We start from the raw sequence: 17,404 nt of genomic DNA, 5'->3' as shown, positions 1-17,404 counted from the left end.
TGTCACCATCATCAATTGCTTCCTTTTTCTCTTTCTCCAACTGCTTGATCTTATCATCGGCTGGCAATCTTTTCATAACTTCTGAGTGTGACATTGTCCTATAAGGAATGCAGATATCAGTTGTAAAATTGATGTAAGATGATACTACTTGTGTCAATTTATCTAAGGTGTCACACGTATCTGTAAAAACCCTCCAATCTGTTGAATCCAACATCACTCGTAAATTGTCAACATTACTCTTCCTGGTGTCTCTTTCCTTTGGTCTTGGTATCTTTTGAACTTCTCGATAACGTTCTGTGTATCGTGGCATAATTAGAACACTGAAATGATCTGATGTAGCTATAGGATGCATTTTCTTGGCAGTGAAGTAACTCCAACCTTTGACTATATGTATCTCTCTTATCAGTAGAAATAACTGGTGTAGTCGTCTTTTGTGACTCAGATTGTGGTCTCTGCTTAACATGATCATTGGAATGTGTTGCCTTAGGAATGGATGTCCTTTCAACTCTATTTGTTGATTCTTTGGCTGGGGAATCCTGCTTGGACTCCTTAGTGACTTTATTCGGAAATAAATCTGGAACTTTGACTCCCATTGACCTTGCCTTTGACCTTGTCATGATTGGATTAAATGTCTCCTTAGGTGGAGTTGAAAAATCCTCATAAGAACTGACCTCTTGAGCAACCTGATCTATTTCAGAGTGGCATTCCTGTGGTGCTCTAGACAAATAATCTGCCAAAACCAATTCTGAACCTTTCTTATAACCAACCTGAAATGTATATTCTGACAATTTGAACAGAAGTTTACGTAAGCGTGAAGTTGCTGGTTCTTGTTTCGATTTAAACAATTCAACAATGGCAGAGTGATCAACATATGCCTCAAATTCTACATTTTGCAATAAATGTTTGAATGCTGTCACATTAATAAATAGACCCATCATTTCTAATTCAGTTACGCTATACCTCTGACATGCTGGTGGTAATATCTTAGAGTAATATGCAATAATATTCTCTTTGCCATTAACTCTTTGTGTCAGGTATGATCCTGTTGCTACTCGTGATGTGTCGCTATATAATACAAAACGACCATATTTCTGTGGCATATGCAATATAGGTGGATTACACAACAACTCTTTAATACTTAGAAATGCACACTGATGTTCCTCTGTCCATTTAAATACCTTTCTCTTACGACTCAACTGATGTAATGGTCTCAATAGTGCTTGAATATTTGGGAAAAACGAAGCCACATAATTAACTGCACCTACAAATCGTCTTACTGACTTAACATTGTGTGGTTTCGGTGTGTTCCCAATCGCTGCACATCTGTCATGTAAAGGTTGGATACAAGCCTCACCTTCTGGGTTTATTGAGAGCAAATGTCCCATATATCGGACTGAATTTTGGGAAATGCTACACTTTTTCGGAGAGATTTTCAATCCGTTGTCCATTAAAACCTTAAAAATTGCCTGTAGGTGTTGTTTGTGAGATCGTTTGTCTGCACTGTACACAATAATATCGTCATGATGAGCAATACAGAACTTATTTGAATTTGGGATCGTTGCCAAAATATCATTAATTTGCGACTGAAAGATCGCTGGAGATAAATTCAATCCCTGTGGTAAGCGTTTATAATAATAATGCTTTCCTCCATGAAATGAAGCAATACCTGTATATTGTTGTGCATGATCACTAAGTGGCAGACAGAAGAATGCAGACTTTAAATCAAGAACACCCAAAATTTTGGCTCCAGAGTACCCTATGGTACGGATAGTCTCATTCAGTAATGGAAATGGGTGATTGAGACGTTTTATTCTACTGTTCAAGTAGCGAAAATCTGTGACAACCCTTTTGTCTTCCGTTCCCTTCTTTGGAATGAGGAAAACCGGTGAGGTATAAGACTGATGTCCTACCGCTAAGATTCCTAATCGCACTAATTTGTCAAGCTCACTGGCGACAATGACTTTGTCCTCATCTGAAAGTCTATAGGGACGTATGTAAAATGGCTCATCATTAGTAAGAGCAATATCAGCCTCATAATTTGGACAGTGAGATAATTCACCATAAAGAGAAAATGCATCTCTATGTGAGTCTAGAAATTCATATATGCTTTCTGTTTCTGAAGCATTCAGAATACTTTGTTGCAAATTAATGTTTTCTCTCATGATTTCCTGTTCGGATTTGGAAACCAGGGGATCATCGGTTGTCAAATGTGGATAACGATGTAAATTATATCGTGTAATTTCATCACGATTCTCTTTAGAGTTGGTTCGAAAAAGAGACGGTTTTTCGATGTCTCTCATGACATTGAGAAAATCTAGAGAATCGGTAGGTATGTCTTCTGTCACCGTAATGATATCTGCTAAATCTAAATGAGCCACTGTGCGAGAAGGATTCAGACAAAATTTCTGATTACCCATGTTCCTTAGTAGAATCTTTGTTCTACCTTTATGCATTTTCACTAACATTCGTGAAGGACACATACGAGATATTAGAGGAAACGGTTTAATAACCACATCTGCATTTCGTGCATATAGTGGAAGACGTCCCTGTACAGTAATGTATCTTTGCTGACCTGGGTAAATAACAAATCTCTGCACTAGCCTAAGGAAAACTTTGGCTTGTTTAATTCTAAAACCATTTGTGGTAAAGTCCAAAGAACCATTCAATTCCTTCAGAGTTTGACTACCTAATATTAAGTCAATACCTGTCAGGTTTGCAGCAATTGAAGCAGAAAGCTGAAATTCATGACCCTGAATTTTGACCTGAAATGTTATCGTGCTATACGCATGAATAAACTGACCATTACCCAACTTTAGGTTTACTACATCAACTGAGACTGGTTGTATAGAGGATAAATACTTTGAATTTTGCACTGTAGAAGAAGAAATGATAGAGCGTGTCGCTCCACTATCAAACAACAATGAAATTCCTTTACCATCATGTAAAGTACCTCTTACAAAATTACGTGTGTCCAGTTGAATATCCACATTACGGTCGTTCCCTGTATATCTAGAACTAGGAATATTACTATTCTTCCAAACATTATTTGCTTTACGTTTCGATCTTCCTTTACTTGGTACTTTGTCTGGAGTCACTGTATGATGAGTGCAATCATAAGTGCTCCCTACTGAAAATTCTGTGTTGGTACTCTGTTTACCTTAGCCTCCATTTCAAGGCTTAGGCGAATTTGGCAATATTGTGCAAAATGACCTCGATTTTGGCAGTAGTAACATGTGACTGAAGGATTAAAATATGGTAACCTTCTCCTGTTATTATTCTGACCTGTCCTAGGACCACGAGAATCACGAGAACTATATCTTTGCCTCATCTCTTTTGGATTGTCTTGCGATTCTGACCTACGTGACTGATCAAACTTGGTCTCTAATTCCTGTTCACTGACGGACATTATGCCGCATACAATCCTAGGCTAGTTACGAGTATACAACATGAGCCTTTACTTAATTGAACACACTATCGACCGCAATTAAATATAAATAACAAATATGCAATATATGGACACGATTAAAATAACTTATCGGTACACTCTGATCTCAAATAGGGGTTGGGATACAAATTGGCATGATTTCACTCACCCTTAAGTTTAACTAAGAACTGGTAGTGGAACTGCAAACGATGATTGAAGTCCCTCGGTTAGCAGTAGTAGTAGTAGTAGCAGCAGGTAGTAGCAGGTAGGTAGTAGCAGGTAGGCCTACATCTCGTAAGAACTTCAGATTCGTTCGCCGTTAACATCGGGTAGAGTCTAGGCTTTGATCGCGAAAATGTTCAGTTCTGATGTTTAGAGCTGTAGTCTTCTACGTACTAGTTGCGCGAATGTTCAAACGCGAACTGCATGCTGGGTTGATTAACGTTAGTGTACAGATCAGTGGTTCCGGCATCCGTTGTACAGACTTAGGCTAGTATAGGCTGACTTCCATCGCAGAGTGTGTATGTTAGGCAATGTCGTGAACATGCGTCGTGTTCCTCGTTAGGTCTTCGGGCCAAAAAAAATCACCTGTTCGTTATTGATCGTAACGAACGAAAGTTGTGAAAAGTTCCGTTACCGTTTTGTTCCTGAAGAAAGCAACCGATCTCCACCATGTAATATTGTGACGAGCCCGGCTCCTCCGATAGTAAAACTATATCGGGACTCGCGATAGAAAGGTACTGGGATATCTTGATGCCGTATTTATGCTTCTTCAGGAGATGTCTCGAACGGGCGAAAACAATGAGTTCACAAAAAAACAATTTGACGAGATAGGATTTGATTAATGATTCGGTATAATTTCTTCTCTGTCGATTCTCTTTACAAATAAAACTAAATTGCAATGATTTGACTTGACTTGACTCCGTCAATTAAACAATTAGGAGTGATGAACTTTCGGCGGAGTGATAAATTTGCTGATCAAGTGAGTAAACTTTCGGCCCCCTTTTCCTTTTATACCTTACTTCTATAAAATTCCACTGCGCATAATCAGTAGGCAGCCAATAACCTGACCATCCTGTATTAACTTAACGATATAAAAATAAGTGCGCTGGCACTGATCTGCCCTGATTGGTTGGGAGTTTGGAAGTCCATCCCCTTTCTATGGAAACTTCCATACCACGTGAGAGAACCTTCTCGAATGTTCCACAGACATAATGGAATCTATTTTGGGAAAAGGCCCTGTACCAAGATTCAATAAGATAGTTAAAAACTTCTCGTGGGAAAACTGAATCCATGACCTAGATAAATACATAAGAGGCCTGTAAGGTGTCTCGATGGAGTGTTTCGGTAACATCAAAGAGATGGTATCACTATTTCATAACAGTAGGAGAGACTAGCGTAGGTTCTTATGACCAACTAGACCGTTTTCTGCTTTCAAACTTCATAGGAGGAGCTTCATCAGTAGTAGCCTTTGAATATTTTATATTCGGCCTGGGCGTCTCATTCTCAAAATGCATCTATTTTCTGTGCACAAGTTTTCATGGACTCATGGTGCAGCTATAAGAGCATCTAAAAGAGCTTCGTGTGAACCTTGAGAGTCAGCTGATTCTTCGTTAGTACGAAACCTTGAGTTAACAAGTAAATCTTTGAGATTTTGGGCCCTATTGTAGGCTAGAATCGGTTCTTTTGGAAACAGTTTGGATAATTGTTGCGTGTTGCGAGATTAAGTGCCAATGTTTCTAAAGTGTTTTTTTTCAAATGCGTGGTTTTGATATGGGGTGTAAAGGTGAGCTTGAACACAAGTGGTGGTTACTTTTGTTTAGGTTTGGTAGTGAGGTATTGCCCACGGTTTTCAAATTTTATGCCTTTCGTGGCTGAGGCAATTTCCTCTTTCTTATAGTTACGGAGTAACAGTTTCTCTGTGTAAGCCTTCGGGGCATTGTATATTCCAGGGTTGCCAACTCAGATTTGAATATTTAATGTCAAACTCTCAAGTGTTTCACCAACTCTCGTCACAAGTTGTCAAGTATCGAATTCAATCAGGCATAATGGCCTATTCAATAAGTTTTCCTCCCAGATTAAGACACGGGGTTACTGTAATTGCAGGGCCCCTGACATCGCGGGGCCCTGGGCCAGGGCCCAGTGGGCCCATGCGTTAAGACGGCCCTGCGTGTACGCTCGAATTACGAGCGCCCAACGACGACTACAGACGTTTCCATAACTACCATTGGCTTGGTTAAATATTCCATCCAGGGCTGCTGTTTGGCTGAAAGTTGGCCTTTTTCAATAAAACAGTGGCTAGCAAATTTTGAGGTAATTTGTTCCGTGGCGTGTGCCCCGGTTTTGCTATTCGGCTGTTTAATTTATACCACATAATTCCTGGAACACTGTTACATTATTCGTAGCCTGCATCATTGTATTCAAACTTCAAAGACTTGAGACTTGACTTGGGACTTGCTCATAGGGACTTGAGACTTGACTCGAGACTCGACCTCCAAAGACTTGAGACTTGACTTGAGATTCGCTCAAAATTTTCAAGGTGACTTGAGACTTGACTTGAGACTTGCTGGTAAAGACTTGAGACTTGACTTGAGACTTGCAGCTAGGGACTTGTTGACAACTCTGTCCCCTATATGACAAGCATTGCAGCTTGTGCAGATGAATTTATAGACCACACGAGATTTCAGGTATGATGGAATCATGACTTTTACTACACACATATTTCGAACTTTAAATGAGATAAACACTAATTTAATATTAATGTCTGTACAATGCGATTTGATCAACTGTCTAACTTTGTTCTGAGCATGACCAGAGAATTTACCAATGTACGAGAGCTTGTAAAATCTAGTAATGTGAGAAGCCGGGTCATGATATTTTCCGGTGACACCTTGTTTTGTAAATACGATTTCACAACTTTGTCAATTATGTGAGAAAGGGAATGATTTTTGCCGAGTCTTGACATAAGTCCTTTTAGGTCTAGGTCAAACCCTTTGCAAGAGTTGTTGACCTTGTACATTCTATCCACTAGCGTTTTAATGAGACCAATTTTGTAAGAATACTGAAAAAAATGGTTAGTAACCCTGAGTACGTGGGCTTATGATAAACGGAAGTGTTGCAATGACCAATGTTCATGCTGACAAGCACATCCAAAAAAGGTAGCGTGGCCTACTGTCTTTTTGCTTCTCAATAGTGAATTTTATGTTAGGGTGCCGGGTATTGATAAATTGAAGAAATTGATGGCTTCACCCTCATTTCGGAAAAGACAGAAAATATCGTCAACATATCTGCGGTAATGATAAGGTTTAGATGAGGCAGATGAATCATTCAGAAATTGTTTCTCCAAATGACCCATGAAGAGATTTACCAACACCGGTGCTAATGGTGAACCCATTGCCACACCGTCCACTGGAGCATAGTAATTACCATTGAATAAAAAATGCGTTTGTGAGGTATAGCAAACATGAATAGTTTCTGGAGATCCCGCCTTTCAATACCAATGCCTGGATTGTTATGCATTATGGCATCGATTGCAATATCAGCAGTTTCAGAAAGTGGGATGTTGGTAAATAAACTAACTAGATCGTATGATACCATGTAATGATCAGATATGTCAATAAATGTAATTCCCTGGACAAAAGAGAAAGAATCCTGAGTGCAATAATCGAGACAAATGTTGGGTGATATAAGATCACTCAAAAACTTTGCCAAATTATAATTATAAGTACCAATACTTGAAACAATAGGATATACTTGAAACAATATAGGCTATATATATATATATATATATATCATACAAAATACACGACAGCACGCCCTCAAACTGCTAAACATTGACAGAAGACGTAAGTTTTGAATACGAATAAAGTATCAACACAAGTAAAGATGAATAATTATCAACTGTTTTTAGTGCTTCCTCAGGGCAAAATGTGCTTTAAAAATCATGTCTGAGTTAGACCACTATCCACTTGAAATAACAAAAGATAACTTGAACTATAAAGACGATAACTTAATATTGCAAAACCCCAGAAATATGCTCCTCTATCGCCATGCCAATCTGCCCCACCCCACCCCACCATCCCACACAACCCGGCTTGAGTATAGTACCTACTTGAACGGATCTCTGTGGACAACGCAGAAATGTTCACCATAATTGAGACTGAGGTGAATTTGAAACTCGATATTAAGAATCTGAAATTCGTTACAACAATTTGACAATTTCTTCAATATGTTAAGTTTTCTTCAATTCCTTATTTCATTTTGGAGATATTACGGATTTAATGGTCGTTCACAGACAAGGTTCAAGTCTAAATATGACATCACATCTACATGTGCTTCATTTTCTTATGTAATTTTCTGTAATCAGGGGATTGGATTTTGCAAACGTTGACTATAAAATATTAACAAATCCTGTTAACATTCCACGTTGAAAAATGTGAAAAACAATAGAAAAATGATTCAGATCGTAGTGGCACTATGACATCACGGACTTTACAAAGTGACGCGCGCACATACGACACCTGCCTCGGAGTTTAATATTAACAAAGTTAAAGAAAGTAAACGTACCTTTACATGCGATTAAGGGGTTGGCCGTCTGTCAAAGGCAAATATGTTGTTCTTCCATACGACACTGAGATATAACGGCTAGCTGACTATCATATAACTAGAAGACAATTGTGGAAAAGTAACTGTTCCAACTGATAATCCAATGCACACGCATGAACGAGCAAAACGATACCACAAAAGAACTTCTTATCTCTACAGGAAGTCAATGAGATTATTGTATAAATACTTTTGTTTTGTTAAAGGGACATGGCCATCCTGTTTCTCATGGTGTATACATATGTCACCGAGACGACCCTCGATGATGCTGAAAAAGTAGTCGGAGGTTTTAACCCGTTTATTTGCACAAGTGGCTCAACAGGAACACGGTGAAAACTATAAAGTAAAAGTATTAAACATTAATATACAAACATTGGTGAAAAAAAAACACTTGAATTTGCACAAATCAATGATAACATAATACAGCATTATATTTCCCCCTTATTAATAATGCACAAAAGGAAGAAGTATAACAAATAACATTAGGTAACATGAATCAAAATATAGAGTAAGATTGACAACAATTACATTCTTGATAATTATAACACCCAACTTACAATCGTTGCCGGGCAAACTAAACGCACGACAAACTGCGGTGTACACTGAGGGGCTTACGATGCATGGCTTTCCGGGGTTTACTGCGGCTTTCTGTGGTTTACGGCGGCTTTCTGAAGAATGTATAAATATACGAACAAAATGATATCCTAAGGAGAATACTTAACAAAGACGATACTTTAAGTCAAGGTACTCTAACAAATAAGCAAATAAGCAAAACAACAAATACGCAAAAGGCAACGATCATAACAGGCACAAGCATATAGCAAAACCACATTAAAATCAAATCTCAAGAATGTGATATTACAAATAAGTATACCTAGCACATTAATGCCTATATAACCATATATACTTACATTATTACTATGGATGTCTGATATGAGAGCACATGCGACGCCACTCTGAACCAGGAGAGGAATTAAGCATGTAACTCACATAATACGTAAGTATGCATCGATTACGTAAGTATGCAAAGCAAGGAGGCCGCGGTTATAAAAGGTCACACTTTAAACACCATTGGGTGAGGGCAGCATTGACCGTTACCCGACCTCGACCAAGCGGAAGTTTCCCTTTTGTCACGCTAAGGATAAAACACACATCGGCACCTTTGTCACGCTAAGGAAAAAACACACATCGGCACCGATGACAATATGAAATACATACTAAAGAGTATTGATTACATCTTAAATACATATGCCGGAATGGGTAAAATTTTCCAAATAGGGATGCACTCAACGGCAGTGAATATTGGTATAAGCATACATTGTCCCAGGCAATAAAGTTTTGCAGCACTTCATACATGCACTAACATTATTAACGTTATATTGTATTGATGGTTCGAGGTCATCATCAATAGCAACGCAACGTTACTATATATTGTACATATAGATCTTTGAAAGAAACCAACATTCTTGTAATTGTGTGATGTGCTTCAATTTTATCAAACCAGAATTGCAATAGTACAGTATTATTCTACCCGTTTCTAGGTTAACAATATGCATTAAAGTATAAGCAAATTGTACATCTTTATCTTTCAAAGGAACTACTCTCAGCTATTGTGCTAATGTTGGAAGGTTGTTTGGGAGAGACTTTGTTGAAAGTAGCGGAATACATATTTTATGTGCATGAAAGAGAATTTAAGCCAATAGAAAAGTAACTATAGTGAGATGGTTCAGTGGGTAGAGTTGTGGACTGGTAACCTCGTTGTTCCGGGCTCGCATCCATCTACAGTTCCTTTATGCAATACTTCTTTCACCCTTTCGCTTACTCCTCTCTGACATAATTATATTAATTCAAACATTTATGTATATATATTACCAGCTGACGTGGTGGCCAACGTGATAGAGACTTGCTAAAGACCCAAGTCTTGTTGGTTTCAGGTAAATCGTGCTAGGGTTCAAGGCATACCGGAGTTCACAACGCTCCGGTGGTGGTATGGCACTTTTTGTGGCCTAGGATCCCGTGTCATAAAAGAATAATAAAAGAATGTCGCGAAAGAACCCGGGAGGATGCGAAGAGGGTCGGTCAAAAGTCGACCAGATTGCATGGCGTGCGTGAATCGTCGCCTCTTGCCAGAGGGTCAAAACACTCCCTTTTTGACCGGCATGTATGCAGCCACCGTCCACTGAATACGTGGCCTGATGAGGCGCTATTCTCTTTGCACGGATGCCTTTAAAAGACATAATAGTATTTCATGTAACAATAGCGTTGAGTTTTTAGCTAGCGCCATCACATTTCATGAAGCGTTGACACAGTGTATAGGTGGATTCAATGCAATTGAAGGGCATCCTTCATTGCTGGCTAAGCAAAAAGCAATAAAACTTTCACGGGTGCACAGGGATCTCCAGGAACCTGATTAATATAATTTATAGTTGACTATTTTAATCCATAGAATACAACTAGTAGAAGGTTTATTGCGATTCCTTTATTAACTTCCTTTAAAAGAGTTTAATTAGAACAGTAAAACTCTCTGTAGATCAGATTGAGGGTTGTATTTATTTTCCTAAGTACGCAGTCGACCTGTTGTTATGCAGTGATAAAACCTTGATACTGAATACAGAATGTCATGAGTTCTGGTTTGCCATTGTATTATACCTACTCAAGTCAATGTGCATACATTCCGATAACCAAGGAAACGTTACCATTAATTGGAATGTCAATTGGCCCCGGTTATATAGCCAATACATAATGGGGCTCCAACACTCTTCGTCTGAAGAGTTTGATAATTAATTGGTATTTTATTCATTGCCACCTTTTCTTCAAACTGGAGAATTAAAGCAATGTATAACTAAAATGTTAGATCTTTACGAACGAGGTCGATTTCCTGTCATATCAAGTCATATTGTTCAGACGTGGCACCCGATACTCAATAGCTAGTACGGTAACTACTGTCCATGTTCCACAACCGTGCATCAGTAACTGCAAAGTTGTTACACGTTGAACTACGAGTCTGACAGGTGAAAATTTGCAGTAATTTAAAAAAAAAAATGAAATAATTTTTTTTTAATTTAAATTTTTTAAATTAAGTTTTTTTTTTAAATCTGCAGTAAGAAAAAACTTGCAGTAATTACTGTGCCACCTGTAACACATGTTACTGTGTTACGAGCACAGCGCAGTAGTTACTGATGCACGGTTGTGGAACATGAACAGTATAGTTACTGTACTAACTATGAGTATCAGGTGGACATGTACGACTGGAGTTTTTCGCTACGAGTTCTCCAAAACTCACACAGAAACGTTTACGTTAAAATGGCCTTCGGTAAAACTTTCCAATGTTGGCGAGAATTCAGGCAATAAACTTGGACATATTTAGTGCTTCTTTTTTTGTAAGTTACTTTGTTCGAATATATTTACATCTATTTGTGTTGATTTTCTCGAAATGCAGCGATCAAAATCCGGCCTCCGATGACCCTAAAACATTACCGTACCATGTAAATACGGATTAGATAAAGGCTCAATGTGTGTTTGCCAAATTTTTAACTTCGACCTTCCAGCTTACTGCCCTAAAACCTCAGTGAAAATAAGATCGTTCTATGTAATTTTCATATTAATAATCTTTATTCTTATTGAGTTATCTGTCGTTAAAAATTTTGAGGTGAATAAAATTCGCCATATTTTTTAAGCGAGTCCGTAGATTCTACAAACTTAAATCAAACGTTACAAGCCCCGCCCAACAGATCATGCGCCAATTAAATCTCTCTGTTTTGTAACGACCGCTAGACCTGTGTGCTAGTCTGTGTTAGGTCCATACTTGAATAGTATCTTTCATTCAGTCTTACCGATGTAGCTTGCGAAATTGTGTCATTTCCTTCCATTGCAAGGAATAAACAGGTGTTTTCAGACGTTTCTTCTGTGAAATTGGGTAAAGAAAGTGAACGATACTATATATTTGTTACATTTGTGTAACGATAATGCTGATATGGGCGGTCGCAGTGATTTGACGTCAAATCGTTCGCGCCATATAAGGGCAAGTTGGCAACAGAAAATGAATTCTTCTTTCGATTGCGACAGCTTTTCTCAATTAAACCCACCTGGCCAGAGTGCATTTAGAATAAGAAACATTGAATCTGCTTCGGACGTTTGTTTTCCGAAATTCATCAGCAAACACTCATTGAGACTTCAAGATTGCAAAAGTTATTCCCCCCTTTTCAAAATGGAGATGCTCATTTACTATGTCACTATCGCCCTATTTCTATACTTTGCCTTGTCTTGCTAAAATTCTGGAAAGTTTATCGTGAAATCGTCTAAAATTTTCCCTGAATAAGCATAAATATTTAAACTTCCTTTGCAGGATATACGGTTGTTTACATTGCACCTTACTAGCGTTACCAAAACATTTAGTACCATTTCGATGGGTAATATATATATTTATGAACATATACATATATATACACTCACGTGTAGAACAAAGAGGCGTGTCCAATCACTGTAACTTGATCACCTATAGGCCCATATTGATCGGTATCAATCGACTTTAAGCAGTTTATTTACTTAGGTCGTTTTTTTATTCATTCAAATATTTAACCAATACCGGTCCCATTAGATAGGGCGACGCCTGGTGTTTCATCTATATCTTGTCTGTGTTGTCAAGAATCTTATATATACCGTTATACTTCCTCCATTAGTTTATTACCGTCACTGCCTACTGCATTTATGACACTTTCCTTGACACATTCAAACATTTCAAGCGACTCATTCTGTTGGTCTTGGTGTACATAGGCGTAGGAGCCTAATTTGACTTGCGGCAGGGGGGGGGGGCGTTCAACATGTTAATGTGCATATCGTATAGGCATTGCTCGGTTATTACATCACATGCCAATAACATACAATCATTCCATATTGGTTAGAATTATTGGGGAACGTCGTTACAACAATAATGATCATAATAATATCAGTTTAACCATTTGAAAAACACATTGCAAATTATTCTTCTTTCAGTAGGTGCCCGAAAAATTCTCAGCATGTTGCCCGAATTTTCACCCAAAAAATTGAAAAACACATTGCAAATTATTCTTCTTTCAGTAGGTGCCCGAAAATTCTCAGCATGTTGCCCGAATTTTCACCAAAAAAAAGGTTGGGGGCTGCATCCCCCAGCCCCCTCCCCCGCCTCCTATACGCCTATGTTGGTGTATATCTCGGTGCTATGCTAAAATCCCATTACCATGGAACATTCGACTGATCACACAATGAAAAAAAAATGAAAAAACTCGCCATTTATTTTTAACCGTGGGAACGTTTTACAAAGTGATTACTAGACCTGTAATTCGTCGCTTATTAATTCTCAATTGCTGATTTTTTGTGTGTAAATATGTAACATACATCCACCATAGTAGCTCTCTGGTGTGTTCAATTGTAATCTGATTTTTAGGTAAAACCCCATAGATTTTGGAAACCTGTCCAAACAAAATCGTCAAAAACTGCTTTAAAACAAGAGTCTTTTGTCAAATATTTTAACTTCCCCCTCTTCCTTCCTTTCCAATCCTTCCTATGATTCACATTATGAAAATAAACCAGTCCGGAGCTTTGTTACCTTTTGTGCACGAACAGTACTATAATGCATGGGAACATTTCGTTGCATGAAGAAATAAGTCTAACAATGAAATCCTCCAAAAGACGAGAAGTGCACGGGTTGTAACACTTTTTTCAGCCGTTTTTTTTAATTGGTACCGTAAAGAGGCACCAAAGTTACAAGAAATTCACATTAATCTTGTTTTTTTTTAATGCCGCAGTTTTTTATTTTTATTTTATTTTAAAGAAATTTTCGATAAAATCAATATTAAAGTCACGTGATTGAGGATAATCAAATTAGTATAACACATTAAAAATGAATTAAGTAATAAATATTGACATTAAACATGAAATAATAAATATATTCACAACAAAAGCAGAGCGGTATTAACTTAACAGCAGTAACATTTTCTCCCAGCAGAATAGCAACCATTTATTGAGACGCCTATATTTTCCGTGTCGCGAAACTAGTATATGGTATTAAACGTTGAACAAGGCTCAGATCTGTCGCAATGTTTGGAGCCAAATGAAAAAAGATCCTTAATATATAGCCCAGCTTAAACGCAAGTTAGTTCAATGTGGTTGATAACAAGGTAAATGAACAATAGTTGATGAATTTTAACAATATTCTGCAACATTGGTAATAGTTTGTGTTATTATTGACACAATAATATCAATTGTAGCAAATCGATTTCCAAAGCAAACCCTAAATATAGAGCGAAAACAAACGAAAACATAATCAACGATTAATATCATATATAGTCTAAGTATGTAGATCATAAATACGTTTTAATAAACATTTATGAATTCAAAGGCTTCAAGGTGGAATATTTGTAAACTATTTTCATCTCTAGTTCCCTCATGCAAACTACTGCCCCCTCCACCCCACCCCCACCATGTGTACAAACGCTTACATGACATGAGTACTGTCCCCTACTTGAAGTGTTGGTGCACCCTCCCCCCTCCCCAATCCTCTCCCTAAAACTCGGCATCCTGGCTATTCGAGCCGGATGTTTTCAAGCCATCTAATAGTTTCACATATTATTGGGTATGGCCCTTATTCTAAGTAAGACATTTACGTGCTTACTGTAATATGTCTATTCAGAAATTCTTGGACACTGTTTACTCATTATACTCTTACCGAAAGCTTTTGTCCTCACAAATTTGACTTAATGTTTTATATTTTATTCACAAACATGTGAATTCTTTGATGGGGTCAATTTCATCATTTCTATATAGTGATGTGATTCTGGTCAGCCGATTCTCAGTATACCCGTTAATCAGTTGAAACAGATGTGTGACATAATTTCTTAACATGTGTTACAATTATGACCAGTTGCTACCAAGGAACAGAAAATACTAAACACACAACAATAAACATAATGATTGACTGGACTAACCAGACTATACTCTAATGGTTTCGCCAATAATTTCGTCCATATTTTAAAAGAAAGTGTGTGACACTTCACTGCAAACACATAAAATGAACCATTTGAACCATCTTTACCAGGTATAGGCCTACTTACTATATAGTCAAACATAGGGACTGTGGTTTGGACTCAGCCATTAGTTGAAACAACCTTTGAGTAATATTTCCACAGTAGCATATATGCTGACAGGTCTGACATGTGCTGCGGTGTTATAATAAATTATTTATTATGTATACTGTTATGATGCAGCATGTTACTTTAAAAGTTTGCTACGCTAATTGCTGTTATACACGTCTTAAATGGTTATGTATTATTATTATTATGGTAATTTGTAAACGTAGAGTACAATCGGTGCAGTTCCAAGTTACGGTCGTACGAAGATCTAGAGAGGACATGGTTAAAAAAATATATATTACGTACGTACGTAGTATTACCACGTACGTACGTGATAATTATTACGTACGTACGTAATAATATCACGTACGTACGTGATATGTTTTACGTACGTACGTGATAATTACTACGTACGTACGTAGTATTATTACGTACGTACGTAATAATTACTACGTACTTATGTAGTGATAATCACGTACGTATTTAATCATTGTAACGAATGAAGGCCTACACTCTAAAAACAACCTGGTGAAATTTCACCAGTTCCTTGTGAAATTTTCACCAGGAGTTGCGTTTATATGCTACCCTATATATCCTGGTTGTTTTCACCAAATTGCCTGGTGAATGAGATTTTAACAAAATCCAAAGCCTGGTTAAATTTCGTGGTGAAATTTTGACACTGTCCTGGTTAATATCAATGGGTATTCACCTCATTCTTGGTGATATTAACCAACATTTCCTGGTTGATGCTAATACTGTCCCGGTTAATATCAATGGGTATTCACCTCATTCCTTGTGATATTAACCAACATTTCCTGGTTGATGCTAATACTATCCTGGTTAATATCATGAAATATATCACCTCTTTCCTGGTTAAATTAACCAACATTCCTGATTGGTGCTAATGCTATCCTGGTTAATATCATAAAATGTTCCACCTCTTTCCTGGTTAAATTAACCAACATTTCCTGGTTGATGCTTATACTATCCTGGTTAATATCATGAAATATTTCACCTCTTTCCTGGTTGAATTAACCAACATTCCTGGTTGGTGCTAATGCTATCCTGGTTAATATTGCAGAATGTTCCACCCCTTTCTGGTTAAATTAAACAACAATTCCTGGTTGATGTATCCATTATCCTGGTTAATATTAAATTGATTTTCCACCTCATTCCTGGTTAAATCACCCCTATCCTTGTTAATATGCCACCCTATTCTCCATTTAAGTTGCAATGCATTCAAATTGAGAAAAAGCAAACATAAATTATAAAACAACATCATCAATGTTACTGATAGCTAACTTTATTTGTATCTCCTTTACTTTCGAATTTTGAGTAATAAGTGAACTTTTGCAATTTAGTTTAATTAATTCCTCAAATAATAATACAATGAATTAATATAAGAAATGCAATACTGAAATCAAAATTTTGAGGACATATTTACAGCATAAACATCGTTACATGCTGAAGCTCTGATTGCTCGACATCAACTGTGAAATATAACAGGGATACCAATACCTTGATCAGCACTTTTGCACAAGGATACAACTTGGAAATCACTTGAACAGTTTTCAGTACAGAACAAGAAATGGACCCTATACCTCTTACTTGAAATACTTGATCAAAGCCTCTCTTCCAATAACCTTTGTTACGACAAATTCAGCCCCGTGTCAGTAGCTTCTTTTCTTTAAAGGTATGCTGTATTAGGCCCAAATATGCTAGATATTCAAATGTGATCACCTTTGGTCCGAATTCTTAAACTGTTTTTATTACAACCTTTGAGGAAATTTTCCTATTCAGTCATTTTGTGTGTCCTTAAAAATGTCTGAGAAGAATTGGAAGGTACTTTTTGAAAACTTCTTGCCATTATAGCGTGCTATAATTTGGGGCATATACGTTAACTAGATAGGAAGGTCTTAGAAGATCTTTGTTCACATTGTTAACGATAGGGATGACCTAATACCAAATTGATTTGTTTAATTTAATTATTCACTTATTGGTAATTAATTCATATTTTATTTAATTACAATTATATTTTACCACTTTGCACAGGCAAACCGAACATCTGCAAGACAATACTTAGGCTTCCAACGATACCATTAATGTTTTAGTAATAAGCTCATCCTTGGACCTCACATACTTGTGCAAATTATTTTAACTCCAATAGAAAGTGGTAATTAAGTTAAGCGTATTATAATCACAAGAAAGATTAATTTGAAAAGATTTTGAGCTAACAGTTAAGTAGTTAAAGTATAAACCAAAGTGTCCTTGA

The 17,404-nt window shown here is 37.2% G+C and overlaps 1 protein-coding gene across 5 annotated transcripts in view; it reads right to left on the bottom strand.

The window, feature by feature from the left end:
- The window catches only part of LOC139968893 (heparan sulfate 2-O-sulfotransferase 1-like), a 61,263-nt gene extending 52,311 nt beyond the window's left edge, over positions 1–8,952 (bottom strand). For 4 of the 5 annotated variants that reach the window (XM_071973506.1, XM_071973508.1, XM_071973512.1 and 1 more), the window contains exons 1-2: positions 8,584–8,852; positions 7,991–8,362 (exon numbers count right to left, since the gene is read on the bottom strand). The gene's annotated coding sequence lies outside the window, so the exon portion shown is untranslated. Of the gene's footprint in view, positions 1–7,990; positions 8,363–8,583; positions 8,853–8,937 lie in introns of those variants that run through there. The other variant, XM_071973507.1, reaches the window with a different exon arrangement.
- Positions 8,953–17,404: the final 8,452 nt, after the last annotated feature.

The sequence above is a fragment of the Apostichopus japonicus genome, chromosome 6, assembly GCF_037975245.1.
Source record: "Apostichopus japonicus isolate 1M-3 chromosome 6, ASM3797524v1, whole genome shotgun sequence".
Lineage (NCBI taxonomy): Eukaryota > Metazoa > Echinodermata > Holothuroidea > Aspidochirotida > Stichopodidae > Apostichopus > Apostichopus japonicus.
This window is presented reverse-complemented; position numbering and strand designations above follow the sequence as displayed.